At 41.7% G+C, this 15,152-nt stretch overlaps 2 long non-coding RNA genes across 3 annotated transcripts in view; both read right to left on the bottom strand.

The window, feature by feature from the left end:
* Positions 1-2,938: 2,938 nt before the first annotated feature.
* Positions 2,939-11,859, bottom strand: LOC104862900. Of its 2 annotated transcripts, none has more exons than XR_780449.1 (3): positions 11,797-11,859; positions 7,159-7,360; positions 2,939-3,379 (listed from the first exon to the last, which is right to left on the bottom strand). It is a non-coding gene; the product is annotated as an uncharacterized LOC104862900 (long non-coding RNA). The 2 variants fall into 2 exon arrangements; XR_002025387.1 differs by lacking the exons at positions 7,159-7,360; positions 11,797-11,859 and adding exons at positions 4,808-4,890; positions 5,142-5,222.
* Positions 11,860-11,904: 45 nt separating this feature from the next.
* Positions 11,905-15,152, bottom strand: part of LOC104862899 — a 59,066-nt gene continuing 55,818 nt past the window's right edge. Inside the window, exon 3 of the long non-coding RNA XR_780447.1 lies at positions 11,905-11,942. This is a non-coding gene — a long non-coding RNA (uncharacterized LOC104862899). The remainder of the gene's footprint in view (positions 11,943-15,152) is intronic.

The following is a 15,152-nucleotide window of genomic DNA, read 5'->3' as shown; positions in this document are numbered from 1 at the left end:
ATTTAGCTCAGTGGTTCCATCGTCTGCCTCACGAGTGCAAGGTCCTGAGTTCAATCCCCAGTACCCCCCCAAAAAATAAAAAGATAGCTGCAGTGTTCCACCTACCAACAGAGTACACATTCCTCTCAGGAGCACATAGAACTTTCTCCAAGATAAACCACATGCTAGCCCTCAAAGCATGCTTAAGTAAATGCAAGAGTCAAAATTATCCCATGTATATTATCAAATCATAGTGCTATCAAACTAGGAATCAGTGCCAAAATAAACAAAAGAAATTATGCAAACATATAGAAATTGAACAACATTCTCGTCAATAATGAATAGGTCACAGAAGAAATTAGACAGTTCCTAGAATCAAATGATAACATCAGTACAACATATCAGAACCTATGGGACACAATGAAAGCAGTCCTGAGAGCGAAGCTTATAGCTGTGAATGCCCACATAAGAACAAAGAGTGAGCCCAAATAAATAATCTAACAACACACCTCAAGTTCCTCAAAAATAAGAATAATCTAAAATCAAAGCTAGTACAAGGAAGGAAACTATAAAAATCAGAGTGAAAATTAAGGAAATTGAGACTAAAAAATACAATGAATCAAAGAGCTGGTTCTTTGAAAGAAAAAACAGAATAGACAAACAAAAGTTCGTCAATCATAGTTTAAAAAAAAAAAAAAAAGGAAAGAAAAAACCCAAATCAATGCAATTAGAAATGAACAAGGCAAAATCAAAATAAATGCCACCAAATTCCAGAAGATTATTAGTAGTAACTGCTTTGAAACCCTGTATTCCAATATATTGGCAAATCCAGAAGAAATGGATAGATTCCTAGATAATATGAATTATAAAAATCTAAACCATGATGACACAAAATCCCTGAATAACTCAATAATAGGCAATAAAATTGAAATAGTAATAAGAAAAAACTTCCAGCAATGAAAAGCCCAGGGCTGGAGATTTAGTTCAGTGGTTCCGCTGCATGCTTCACAAGCACAAGGTCCAGAGTTTGATCCCCAGTACCAAAAAAAAAAAAAAAAAAAAAAAAAAAAAAAAAAAAAAAAAAAATAGAAGAAGAAAAGAAAAGCCCAGGACCCAATGGATTCATTGTCGAATTCTGTAAGAATTTTAGGGAAGATCTAATGCCAATACTACTCAAACTCTTTAATGAAACTGGAAAGGAAACAGTACTCCTCAAGTCAGTCCTGGAAGTTAGCTTTCAACCTGATTCCAAAGCAAAAAAAGGACCCAACCAACACAGAAAACTACAGGCCGATCTCTTTAGTAAATATAGGTGCAAAAATCACCAACAAGACAAAATGTAACAAATCATCAAAAAGATTACATATCATGACCAAGTAGGTTTCATTCCAGAGACGAAGGGATGGTCCAACATATGCAAATCAGTTCTTTTTTGTTTTGTTTTGTTTTTTGTATCAAGAATCAAACTCAGGACCTTGCAACTGGGCAGGCACAGAAACACTGTACTAAATCCTTGGCCCCAACATATGCAAATCAGTGAATGTAGTACATCGTACAAAGAGAAACAAGGAGGGCCTGGGGTTTATCTCAGTGGTTCCACTGCCTGCCTCACAAGCACAAGGACCTGAGTTCAATCCCTGGTACAAAAAAAAGAGAAAAGAAACAAGAAAAAAATCATATGATCATCTCATCATCTCAGTGGATACAGAAGAAGCCTTTGATGAAATACAGTATCCATTTGTGATTTGAAGAAAAATCATTAGGGCAGGGGATTTAGCTCAATGGCACTGTGCCTGCCTTACAAGTACAAGGTCCTGCATTCAATCCCTGGTACTGCAAAAAACAAAACAAAAAAACATACTGGGGACAGTAGCTCAGTGGCACCGCACCGGCCTCTCAAGGGCAAGGTCCTGAGTTCTATCCCTAGTACAAAAAAATTTATTGAATAAAGAAAATAGGTATAGAATGACCTTATCTCAGTCTGATATAAGCCATTTGTGACAAATTTCTCCCACATTAAACAGAGGAAAAACTGAAAGCTTTCCCTCTAAAATAAGGAACAAAACAGGAATGACCACTATCACCACTCCAGTTCCATACCTCTGTATACTCAAAACATTAGCCAAAGCCATCTGGCAAAAGGACAAAATAAAAGGGACATGTACAGGAAAGGAGGAAGTCAAATTATCATTATTTATAGATGACATGATTCTTTTCCCAAAAGACCCAAAAAATTTCACCAAAAGACTTCTAGAATTAATAACCAAATTCAGTAACATACCAAAATACAAAATTTTTTTATTTGTTTTGAGACAGCATCCTCCTGCCTCAGGCTCCCAAGGGCTGGGCTCATAGGGATGCACCACCACACCCGGCCAGAATACAAAATTAACACACAAACCAGGTGTACAACAGTTCAAGAACCAACTGTAGTCCATACTACAGTTTGACACTTTAATGGACATTGCTCTAGCTCTTCCCTGTGTCTGTGACATTCAAATGTGTGTCTTTATTCAGTCCTGGTGCCTCTATGGATGCTTCTTTGGATGGAGCATCCCAAGAGTAAGGTTTCCTGTAAACAAATGAGAACTAAGATCTCCTCCACATGGCTGCTCTTCATTACAGCAAAGGACAAAGACTTAAAAGCATCCCTAAACCACCACAGCTACTAAAAACAAAGACTAAAATTAATGTGCTTGCATTGCATCACCCTGCTCCCTAGCAGCTAAAACACCTTCGTCCTCCATCCCCCACTTAGCCAAGGAAAGTCTCACAGCTGGCCCTAAAGGAGTCTTCTCTGACACACGTGTATACTAGTAATGGTCCCACAGCTACTCAGAAAAGTTTTGCTTTTTTTGCTTCCCTCTCAAAGTTTTTTGTTTTGTTTTGTTTTGTTTTGTTTTGTTTTTTGGTACCAGGGATCAAACTCTGGTCCTTGCACTTACAAGGCAGGCGGCCGCACCACTGAGCTAAACCCCCAGCCCTGTCAAAGTTTTTAACAAAAAAACGTCAACACCAGAAGAATCTAGAGGATATGCTTATAATTCTGTTGCTGTCACTTCACCTTGGTAGGAACGTTCTGAAACTAGCAGCGTCACGTATTTTACATCATGTATGAATAATGAATGATGAGGTGCCTGAATGACACTGGTAGGAACTCACTTTGACCAGGCCTTCATCGCCTGGAAGAGATCAGCTCTGGCTAGAAACAGAATTGAACACTCCTCATGAGCTACACAGGAGGTCTGATGAAGACGAACCGATTGCTAGGGTGGCCCTGGGATTTGTCTGGAAGCTGAAGCTGGCGCAGCAAACAAGCTGGTCATTGGATGGCATGTTCACCTGCAGCAGCTTGCAAGGTGTGTGATTATCTGATGGAGAAAGTGATGCCTCCCAGGACCTGAATTAGGGTAAAGCAAGTAAGTCACTTGATTGGGCTATAAAGGGGAAAAGATCTCAAACATTTCAGATAAATTATACTTTAGTGCAATTTTTTTTTGGGGGGGGGTACCAGGGATCAAACACTTGTGAGGCAGGCACCATGCCACTGAGCTAAATCCCCAGCCCTTTAGTGCAATATTTTTAAAAAATCAGAAATAATGTAAAAGTCCCTTAATAAATTTTTAAAAGGGAGTTTTTTGTTTTGATTTTTTTTGAGATGGAGGTCTTACCGTGTATTTTAGGCTGGCCTTGAACTTGCAGCTATCCTCCTACCTCTGCCTCCAGGAGTGCTAGGATTACAGGCATTTGCCACCACACTCAGCTCCAAAATTTTAAAAGATCTAATCAGTATTAACATTTCCTTTGCTTCCGGCTCCAGTATGACTAGGCACAGCTCTCTTTGGCACTGCCCTCAAACTGAATACAAGCTACACTCTTGTACTCTTTTTAATTTTCTTTTTTAGGGGGAAGGGTGAGACTGTGTCTTACTATGATGTTCAGGCTGGTGTTAGACTCACTAGGTAGCCAAGGGTGGCCTCAAACTTGCTGCAATCGTCCTGCCTCAGCCTCCTCAGTGCTGGGATTACATCAATGCACATCCATGCCTGGTTCTTACACTTTTTTTTTAAGAAATAAATTTTGCCAGGCATAGAATTCTACCACTCTAGGAAGCTAAGATGGAGGATTACAAGTTCAAGCCCAGCCTGGGTAATTTAGCAATTTAGTGAGATCCTGCCTCAAAATTTAAAAAGGTCTGGGAGCATAGCTCAGAGTGAAGGCTCTGGGTTCAAGCTCCAGTATTACTAAATTAATTAATTAACATGGATAGTGATGATCAGAGAAATTCTAGAATGCCGATTTCCAGCATTGTCCTTTTCTAATCTTTTCTTCTGAAAATTGCCTCCAAAACACAATCAGAACACAAACCCCATCTTCCAGGCCAGGGATATAGCTCAGTGGCACTGCACTTGCCTGGCAAGTGCAAGGTCCTGAGTTCGATTCCTAGTAGACCCCTAAAAACAAAAAACAAACCCTATCTTCCATAAAACTGAGAATATCTGTACCTCTGACGCAGGAGATTAGGGTATGGCCAGCTGGCTGGGCAAGTGGGCTGACCTGTCAGTCACAGAGATCCAGGACACACGCACAGAAAAGAGTTCCCAAGCCCTGAACCTGAGGCAAGCCAGAAAGCACTGTCTTCACTTCCTCTGGTGGGAAATCAAGCAGGTTTTTGATAGAATGCCCTAGATCTGATGTCAGCCTAAAGCCAGGGCTGTCAGATTAAAGACAGGGGCCACTAACCTCAAGGTCACTGTGAGCTTTCTCAGTGGCCCACTCTCACTCTACAGAGTGTACTTCTCCCTGAATGAATGTAAAACCTCGCTACCTTTTGTGTGTGTCTTGTCCAACTCTTTCTTCAGGGCAGGAACCTGGGAAGAGCCAACAGAATCCTAGAACCCGGTAACACCCCTAGAGCAAAACATATGAAAACCAAACAGATGGAGGAATGGTAACTAAATTAGAGCAGAGGAGCGCCAAGCTTTGCACCCACAAGAAGCAGCCCAGAAGCCCCACACACTGGAAGATAATGGTAGGAACAAGACCCTGAGAATATGGAGGCTATCTGAAGACTTAAACAGCAGCCCTAGGGCCCCCTCCCCGTCAGTCAGGCATCCAACCCTCCCTACCTCCCATTCCCCAGGAAGGAACAACCTGAGGACCTCGGTGGGGGCAGGGTGCACAGGCAGGAAGAGAGCAGGGGCGTGATCAGCTCAAGTCCACGCACTACACTGCGAGATTCCTCACTGCCTTTCTTGCCCAGGGCTACAGCCCAGTTTATACCTCCCAGGCAGTAGGCTGAAGATACTTTCTCCAGATAACTACATTCCTGCGGAGAAAATGCCTGCACACCCTGACATTTGGGGGAGCACACACCCTCCCACACATAAAAGCTGGCTCTCTACTTCATCTGTCTAAAAATAAACCCACAAACTGACAAGCCCTGCCCACTCATGCTGAGCTTCCAATCAGATTGGCAGCGATGCGGTTAAAAATGCTAGCAAGCATGCAAAGATCAGCAGACCTTGGAGGAAACCTTCTGACAGTAAAGATGGAGGCCAAAACAAATATTCTGAAGGAGGAAAGAGAAGCAGAGGAGATAGAGACAACACAGACACAAGAAAAATCCAAAAAGTAAATTATTATCCTAAGGGAAATAAGATTTTACACTATAAAATAAGACTCATATCCTTCAAGGAAGAAAGGGAAGGAAGGAGAAAAAGAAAGAACAGGAGCAGGAGGAGGAATAAACTGTTGCCTCACTCTAGAATGGACAATAAAATCAATTAAAATTACTAAACTAAACTGAGCATCGTGGTGCACACCCATGATCCCAGCACTCAAGAGGCTGAGGCAGGAGGACAGCTGTGAGTTTGAGGCCAGCCTGGGCTACATAGTGAGACCCTGTCTCAAAACAACAACAACAAAAATCACTAATCTAAAATTGCTGTTGGTTTGTCCATTGACTCCCAGGGATCCGGTACAGAGTGGAAGGAGAGGATGACAGGGCCATGGTGCCCTACCTTATGAGCCACCTGACTCACTGTGTAATAGGAAACAAGTGGGGACTATCTGGAGGTTGTTAAAAATAGGGAGCTTGTGTTCTTTCTTAGGACAAGAACCTTAGGCAATCAAAGAAGTTGCCCTTCTACTATAGCAGATCCCAGCATGAAGTCCTGAATGCTTCAAATGGGGTCAGTGAAGTAAAGAGACCAGAATTCTTGGAAATCCTGGTAGTGACCCAAGCACAAAGAGGCTCTAAAGCCAGATCTCTGAGCCTTATGCAATGAGGCTGTCAGATGACTTCAAATGCCTGAAAGACTGATCAACTTTGGCTCTATCTTCCAAAACAAGGGGAAAGAAATAGCCCAACCTCACGCTGAGAAATACAAGAGCCTGTATTAAATTTTCTTTTCTCAGTTAAAACTATATGAAACAAAAACCATTGTAATTCCCTTCAGTCACAAAATAAAAATCACTGCACAAATACAGGGAAATCTCTGTAACCAGGAGTGGAATGCTGCCACAAACCAAACCAAAAACCTCTCCCCTCGTCCTTTTCCTCCTCCCTCTTCCTCTTCTTTCTCCATCCTCTCCACCCTTATGTTCTTTCTCTTTCTGCCTTCCCTGCCCCGTCCCCTCAGAGTCATGTTCCTCTGGTCTCAACATGGGCCGATCTCATTATTTTTAATCTTTTACTTTAGCGGGTGGGAGGTGCTGGAACTTGAATCCAGGGCTCATGTGTATTAGGGCACACACTATACTACTAGCTACATCCTTGGTTCCCGTCTTTCTTTTCTTCCTGCTCCTCCTTTCTTCTTCTTCCTCCTTACTCTTCCTCTATCACCCACTGGTAAATCTTGAGAGGTCATTTGTCTCTTGCCCAGAGCACTTTCACTTAAAAGCAGATCCTAGGCTGGAGATTTAATGCAGTGGTTCCACCACCTGCCTCTCAAGAGAAAGGACCCAAGTTTGATCCCTGGTACTAAAAACAAACAAACAACCAAAAGCAGTTCTGCTGAATAAAACTCTCTTGTGTTTTACCCTATCAAGCATCTCTGGTCAATACAGTGTTTTGAACTCACTGATTCAATTGTCTTACTGCACTAGTCTGGAAAAAACTCCAGCCCTGGGTTAGTGTGACTGTTCACATGGTCTGTTCCTATGCTCCTGTCATACCTGAAGGAAAATCCTCCTGGGCAGATTGATGTGACTGGTGCCACCATGGGTTTGTGGTCTCCTCCTCCACTGGGCCTTGACTTTACCCAGAAATTCCTGGCTCCCCTCTGTCCACGTGCTCCTCACAGATCTCCTCTGCTCTGCATTTGTCTCCAGTCCCAGCACCTCTGCCTCCCTGCTCTCAGGTGCCTTCACCTCTTACCTTTGAGAAAAGGAGACAGTTATAGAGCTCTGTCAGCTCTCACCCACTAGCCAAACTTCCAGACTGTTTCCTCACCGTCCTTTGATCTTTCTCCTATTAAACAGACATCCCTCCTTGTACCTGCGATGAATCCCTTCACAGCAGTCCTCCGATCTCCCACGGCATTTCATCCAGTAATTATCCTTACCTTGCGTATTACTTGCTGAATAGTTTAGCCTTTCAACCCCTACCATCAAACACCCATTTATATTAAATAAGAGAAAAATATGTCTGCGGCACACCTATTTTAGAGTCTAGGTGGGAAAACAAGAGAATGATGAAAGCAACCGCAAAGGAGTCAGGGGGCCGCCAAGCAGCAGGGCTCAGGCACATATCCAGCGGCTGCCTGCAGTGGGGACATTGGTGCCTCCACCTGTTGCTCGGGGATGACCAGGTAACCGAGCAAGAGGTCCTCAGGATCTTATTTTATGGGCAGTTCCACTCTGCTTAAACAATCTTTTCTTCATCTTCTGTTGCTGGCTCCAGTTTTTTTTTTTTCAACATTTGATAGAAGTTTCCTGTAAGGAATTTTTACTGCTTTGTGATAAATCAGCACTGCTTGCCTGCATAAGCTCCTGTTATCCTGAGCTTCACTGGAACACAGAATCAGAGTTTTTGGAACATGTAGCTCTGAAATCACAATTCCTAAGACTCCCAAGAAAGTCCTTCTACTTTTGCAGCTTCCAAGCGTGACCCAATCAACATATATTGCAGGATATTGTGAGCGACACAGAGCTGGTACCTATGACCTGTCCTCCCAGAAGACAGAATGAATAAAGCCTTATAATCCATGTTATTTAAAGAGAAGTGCAGGGTACTGTGGAGATATATAGAAAGAAAACTTAAAATTGGATTAGACTGCCTTGAAGAGAGTAAAATTTAAAGCACAATGGTATATACCTGCAATCCCAGCATTCTAGGAGGCTGAGGCAGAAGGATCACAAGTACAAGCCCAACTTAGGCCATTTAGAAACTTAGTGAGACCCTGTCTCAAAATAAAAAAATAAAGCTGGGCATGGTGGCACAAGCCTGTAATCCCAGTGCTCAGAAGGCAGGAAGATTGCCATGAGTTTGAGAATATCCTGGGTTGCATAGCCAGCTCAAGGCCAGCCAAAACTATATAGCAATTGCCCTATCTATAAATAAATAAATAAGTACTGAGCTCAGTGTGAGGGTCCTGAATTTAACCCCCAGTACCACAAAATAAGTAAATAAAATTAACACTAAAGGGTTATATAAGAAGAGTTCAAGAAAAAGGTTTAATTAAACTTTATAAAGTCCTGACCAACAGTCTATGCAAGATTTCATGAAACTGGACAAGCTACTTCTAAATTATATAGAGAAAAAGAAGTAAAGTTAAAATAGCCAGGTGTGGTGGTAGACACTTGCAATCCTAGCACTCAGAAGGCGGAGGCAGGAGGACAAGGCAAGCTTGGCTACATAGTGAGACCTTTTCTCAAAAAAAGGAAAAGAGGACGCAGGATTTAGCTCAGTGGTTCTGCAGCCTGCCTCACAAATGCAAGGACCTGAGTTCTAACCCCAGTACCAAAAGGTGGGGGCAGGGATTTAGTCATGCCATGCATGCCTCACAAATGCAGGGTCCTGGGTTCAATCCCTAGTACAAAAAAAAGAAAGAAAGAAAGAGTACAAAGAAAAAATTAAAATTATGATGAGCTGGGGATGTAATTCAGTAGCCGAGGACTTGCATATCATGAGCAAAGCCCTGGGTTGGATTCTAACATGGAAAAAAAATCAAGACTAAGAAGAGCAAAGGGCTGGGGATTTAGCTCAGTGGCACCATCCCTGCCTTACTAGCACAAGGTCCAGAGTTCAGTCCCTAGTACCAAAAAAAAAAAAAGAAAGAAAGAAAAGAGCAAAATAATTTCAAGGAGAATAAGATAGGAGAAATAATCCTAAAGCTCCATTTAAAAACTACAGTACTGTACCCAGCGTGGTGGTGAGCGCACTCAGGAGGCTGAGGCTGGAGGATTGACAGGAGTTTGAGGCCAGCCCAGGACACATAGTGAGTTGGAGGCCAGCCTGAACTATATAGCAAGACCCTGCCTCAAAACTAAAAAAATTAATTAACTACAGTAATTACGACAGTAACTCCCCACCACCACCACTCAGTTTTTGTGATTGAAGCCGAGGACTCCTACAAGCTGACCATATACTCTAGCATAGTGCTACCCTAGCCTAGATAAGCTGATCTTCACACACACACACACACACACACACACACACACACACACACACACGATGTGTGTTCCTTGTGTCTCATCATGTGACACCCTGGGCTGCCTCAGGACTCTGCCAGCAAGGTCATCATGACATCTCCAGAACCATGAACCAAAATAAACCTCTTTGTAACTAAATAGATCCACACAAAGGACAGCGTAGTCTTGGTACAAGCAAAATTAGAGCAATAGCCTAGTCTCTGCAGGCACATTCCTATTTGTCCTCTGAGGTGCAATGTGTCACTGCTTCAGAAGTCTGGCTGCCTCACCCTCAGTCTTTTTTTTTTTTTTTTTTTTTCCAGTACCAGGAATCAAACTCAGGACCTTGCACTTGCTAGGCAGACTCAGCACCACTGAGCTACATCCCCAGCCCTCTCCCTCAGTCTTCCTTGGGTGCCTTCCTTGGTATGCAGCAGGAAACTGTGTGAGATTCCCAAGCAGACCACTCTGACACACAAAGGAGGAGCAAATCAGCTTTTAATAATGCCAGCGGCTCAGTGAGTGACTCCTGTCTTGAGATCCCCGAACAGAAGTTTGTGCTTCTTAATGCACCTCTTTTTACATCTATGCAGCTTAATTCCATTGGAGTCTCCCTGGCAATGTAGCAGGCAGGCTTTACACAAAGCAGAGGAGAGGAGGCGGGCAGGAGCAAAAAGTACCGGCGGGACTTTTTGAGTCCGATGAGCTCCTTTGCTGACAGATTACAGAAGTTGTCATGGTTACTCAGGTGCATTCTACAAAAAGCATAGTTACTCAATTAACCCATAGTTGTCCAGTAACAGTTAATCCATAGCTGCCCAATTCCATATGGAGGGGTGCATCCATGGTGCTTGCTTTTCCTGTACAGAATTGTCCACCTAAATCTAAAAACAATAGATTTGCCAAGGATCACTGGTACCTATTTGGAAACAGTAGAGTGAGACAGTGGAATAAACACTTATAGTAAACTGTGGGCATAGTCAAAGCACTTGAAGCAAGGGGCAGCTTTTAAAGGCAAAAGCACAGAGGATTAAGTCAGGTAATTCCAAGCAATAATCCTTGGCCACAAGGATTCTAACAAGCATGGCATCAGTCAAAGGTCGAATGGGCAGATGTCCTCGTAGAAGTACTTTTGTTTTGTTTCGTTTTGTTTTGAGATAGGGTCTCACTAAGTCATTCCAAGTTGCCCACTAAGCACTGCACAGGCTTGTCTCAAATGTGTGCTTCTCCTGCCTCAGCCTCCCAGAATATTCTGGGATTACAGAGATGTCCCTATTTTGGGCGGCGGGTTGTTTTTTTGTTTTTGTTTTGTTGTTGTTGTTATTGTTCATACATAGTTGCAGTGGTTTCTGCCATTCTGCAAACTTGTGATTCTTGTGGTAGTTTGTGTGTGTGTGTGTGTGTGTGTGTGTGTGTGTGTTAGGGTTGCCTAGTGACTCCATCTTGATTCTGACAACTTGTCACGTTTCCTTCATTGAACATACTACATTTGCTCTATCTAACATGTGACACAGACTATTGTTCCTCAGCTGCTGATCCTCAGCATTAAAGGAAGACTTACAATACTGCCTTCAAAGAGCACAAAGTCGGCTCTGTCTCTCCCATTTTTTGGAGCCATTGACTGCCTAGAACACTTTTCTTCATTAACTGAAAACTTTAGCACTTTTGACTGTAGCCAAAAATACTTTTCAAACAGACATCCTCCCTCCACCTCGGCATCTCCACAGAGGATCTTCCGTAGGTCTACTGAATTCAGCCACTCTGCTATAGAAATATATTCTCCTCACCCACATGAAAACAACCAAGCTACGAAGTCGGACCTTGCCATATCAAGGGAGTCAGCCACCGACACTTACTTTCACAGAGCCTCAAAGGCAAGCAGAAAGCTGAGGTGGGGATGGGGGCTTCAGGGATGTTCTGACCAGAATTCAAATTCAGAGCCTGGGGAAGGAGAAACTAGAGACAGGCAATCTAGAAGTGGGGCATCCTAGGGCCGGGGATTTAGCTCAGTGGTTCCACTGCCTGCCTTACAAACACAAGGACCCAAGTTCGATCCCAGGTACCAAAGAAATAAAATAAAATAGAAGTGAGGGATCTTATATGACTTTCTTAGACAGCATGTTTGGCATGGACCAAAGGAGGGAGGTAGCAGTTACCGACCAAGTAGTATAAGTCCTTTACCTTTTCAATTACAGATTTTCAACTTCTCTCTACTGCTCTTCTTTTTTCTTCCTTCCTTCCTTCCTTCCTTTCTTTTTTTGTTTTGCTGTTGTTGCTTTGTTTTGTTGTGTTTTGAGATAGGGGTTCCCTGTGTTGTCCAGGCTGACCTTGAAGAAATAGACAAAGGGTAGAAATGTAGCTAAGTGCAACAGAGAAAGGAGGAGAGAGTCACTTTATGGATGTGTACGTATAATTTTTTTCAAACAAATTCTTGCTATGTTGCTCAAACTGACTTCGAACACCTGAGCTCAAGCTGTCTTCCTGCCTCAACCTCCCAAGTAGTCCTGAAAAGTTTTTAAAACCTTTTTATTATAAAATAATTATGGTGTCACGAGAAGTTAAAAGGTAGTAGGAAGCAGTCCTGCTGTACCTTTCCTCTAGTTTCTCCCCACAGTTACATGTTTATATAACTATTGCATAATACCAAAACCAGTTCATTAGCTCTGGCAACAAAACATTTGTACCTCTAGTTCTGTGCTATTTTATCACACATATAGGTTTCTGTTACCATTCCTGTAACTACAATCAAGACAAAAAAAACCTCTTCTATCACACAAAGATCTCCCGATGCCACCCCCTCTGCAGTTACATGTATACCCTTGGAATCTCCAGCAACCTATATTTTCCATCTCTATAATTTTGTCATTTTGAGAAAATTATATAAATAGATGAATCATGCAATATGCATCTTTTTTGAGACTGGCATCTTGCAGTGTATATCCCGAGATTGGTTTTTCTACTCACCATAATGCCCTTGAAATCCAGCCAAGTCATAGAGAGCATCAGTAGTTTGTTCTTGTGTGTGTGTGTGTGTGTGTGTGTGTGTGTGTATGTGTGTTTTCTTGGAAAATGAACCCAGAGTCTCTCACTGAGCTACATCCCTAACACAATTCACTTTTTTTTTTTTTTTTTTTTTTTTGTACTGGGAACCAAATTTGAGACCTTGTATCTGCAAGGCAGGTGGCAGAACCACTGAGCTAAATCCCTGGCCCAACACAATTCACTTTTTTTACTGGTACCTGGAATCAAACTAAGGACTTTGTGCTTGCCAGGCAGGTGTGGCACCACTGAGCACCACCCCACCCCACACAATTCACTTTTTTATTTTGAGATGCAGTCTCATTCAGTTGACAAGGCCGACCTCAAACTTGATATCCTCTACCTCAGCCTTCCGAGTAGCTAAAATTACAATTCCTTTCTAAAATTGAGTATTCCTTGTTATGGATTAATCAGTTTATTTCATAGTTTATCTATTCAAGGACATTTTGGGGGTATACAGGGCAGGGCAATTTAAGCAGGCATGGAGGTATATGCCTGTAATCCCAGAACTCAGGAGGCTGAGGCAAGAGGATCACCACAAGTTCAAGGCCAGCCTAAACTACATAGTCAGACCTTGTCTCAAAAAAATTTTTTAAAGGTGAGGTGGACCAGTTCCCAGAAGATGACAGAGTAGTGACCAGGAGAAAAACAGCCTCCCCAAGATTTGTTGTCCAGATGCTGGGATATGACAACATGAGGAAGAAAAGAAGGAGGGAAGTGATCAGCAAGGATCTGAAAAAAGAATTGAAGCCCATAGTAAAGAGACCTCATACATTCTAGATCCAGTCTATGACCACATGAGGCTTTGGGGGAACATCTAAACCCAAACCATAACAGAATTGAACCAACTTTTGAACAAATGGACTTAGTAGATGTCTATAGAATGTTCCACCTCACAAAATCACAATACACATTCCTCTCAGCAGCACATGGGACATTCTCCAAAATCCTTCAAGAAATTTCAAGAAGACCTAATGATGCTACTTCTGAAACTCTTTAATGAAATTGAGAGGGAAGTAATACTCCCAAACTCAATTGTGGAAGCAAGCGTTGTGATATCAAAATGAGAGAAGAATCCAAGTAAAAAAGAGAAGGCCATCTCCCTAATGAACATAGATGCAAAAATCCTCAATAAAGTACTAGAAAACAGGATACAGCAAATCAACAAGAAAATAATACACCATGACCAAACAGAATTCATCCCAGAGAGGCAAGAATGGTTCAACACACACAAATCAATAAATGTAATACACCATTATGAACAGATCCAAGAACAAAAACTATATGGTCCTCTCAATAGGAATAAAAAAAGCATTTGACAAAGTCTAACACCCATTCAGGATAAAAACCCTACCAAAAATTGAAATAGATGGACTCTATCTTAATTTGATAAAGACCATCTATAATAAACCAACAGCCAACATTATGCTAAATGAACAAAAACTGAAAGCTTTCACTCTAAAATCAGGTACAAGAAAAGGATGTCCACGGTCATCACTCTTATTCAATATAGTTCTGGAAACATTAGCCAAACAATTAGACAACAGAAAAGAATAACAAAAGAAATAAGGATAACTCTTTAAAAAATAATAATAAGGATAGGAAAGGAGAAAGTTAACATTATTTGGGCCAGGGAGTCAGCTCAGTGGTGCCGCCACCTACCTCACAAGCACAAGGGCCCGAGTTCGCTCTCTGGTAGGAAAATAAGTAAATAGATAATATTATTTGTGGATGGCACAACACTCTACATAAAAAATTCCCCAAACTCCACTAAAACACTTCTAGAATTAATGACCAAATTCAGCAGGGTAAGTGAATACAAAATCAATACACAAAAACTAGGGCCAGGGATTTAGCTTAGTGAGACCATGCCTGCCTTGCAAGCACAAGGTCCTGAGTTTGATCCCTGTTACCCCCCAAAAAAAAAAAAAAAATTCTTGTATTTGAGTAAACTCACTGAGAGACAAATTGGGGAAACCACAGCTTTCACAATAGCATTCAAAAAACTAAAGTACCTAGGAATCAATCTAATGAAGGAAATAAAAGACATCTACATTGAAAACTTCAGTACTCTGAAAAAGGAGATTGAAGAGGACATCAGAAAATGGAAAGATATCCCCTTGTTCTTATATAGGAAGAACCAATATAGTGAACATGGTCATATTTCTAAAATTGTTATACTGATTAAATGCAATTCTGATCAAAATTCCAATAGTATATCTCACATTAAAGAAAACAATACTAAAACTCCCTTGAAACAAGAAGAGACTTAGAATAACAAAAGTAATTCTGGACAGCAAAAGCAAGTCAGCAGCATCACAATTCCCAGTCTGAAATTATACTACAAAGCTACTTAGATAAAAACAGCATGGTACTGGCCAAAAAAAAAACCACACACACCCAAGGATCAATGGAACAGATTCAAAGATGCACAAACAACTCCAAACACACTTATCCATCTTTGATGAAAGAGTCAAACACTTTCTTTCTCTCTCTCT

This window comes from Fukomys damarensis, unplaced genomic scaffold (genome assembly GCF_012274545.1).
Source record: "Fukomys damarensis isolate Sample0158 unplaced genomic scaffold, DMR_v1.0_HiC HiC_scaffold_35, whole genome shotgun sequence".
NCBI lineage: Eukaryota > Metazoa > Chordata > Mammalia > Rodentia > Bathyergidae > Fukomys > Fukomys damarensis.
This window is presented reverse-complemented; position numbering and strand designations above follow the sequence as displayed.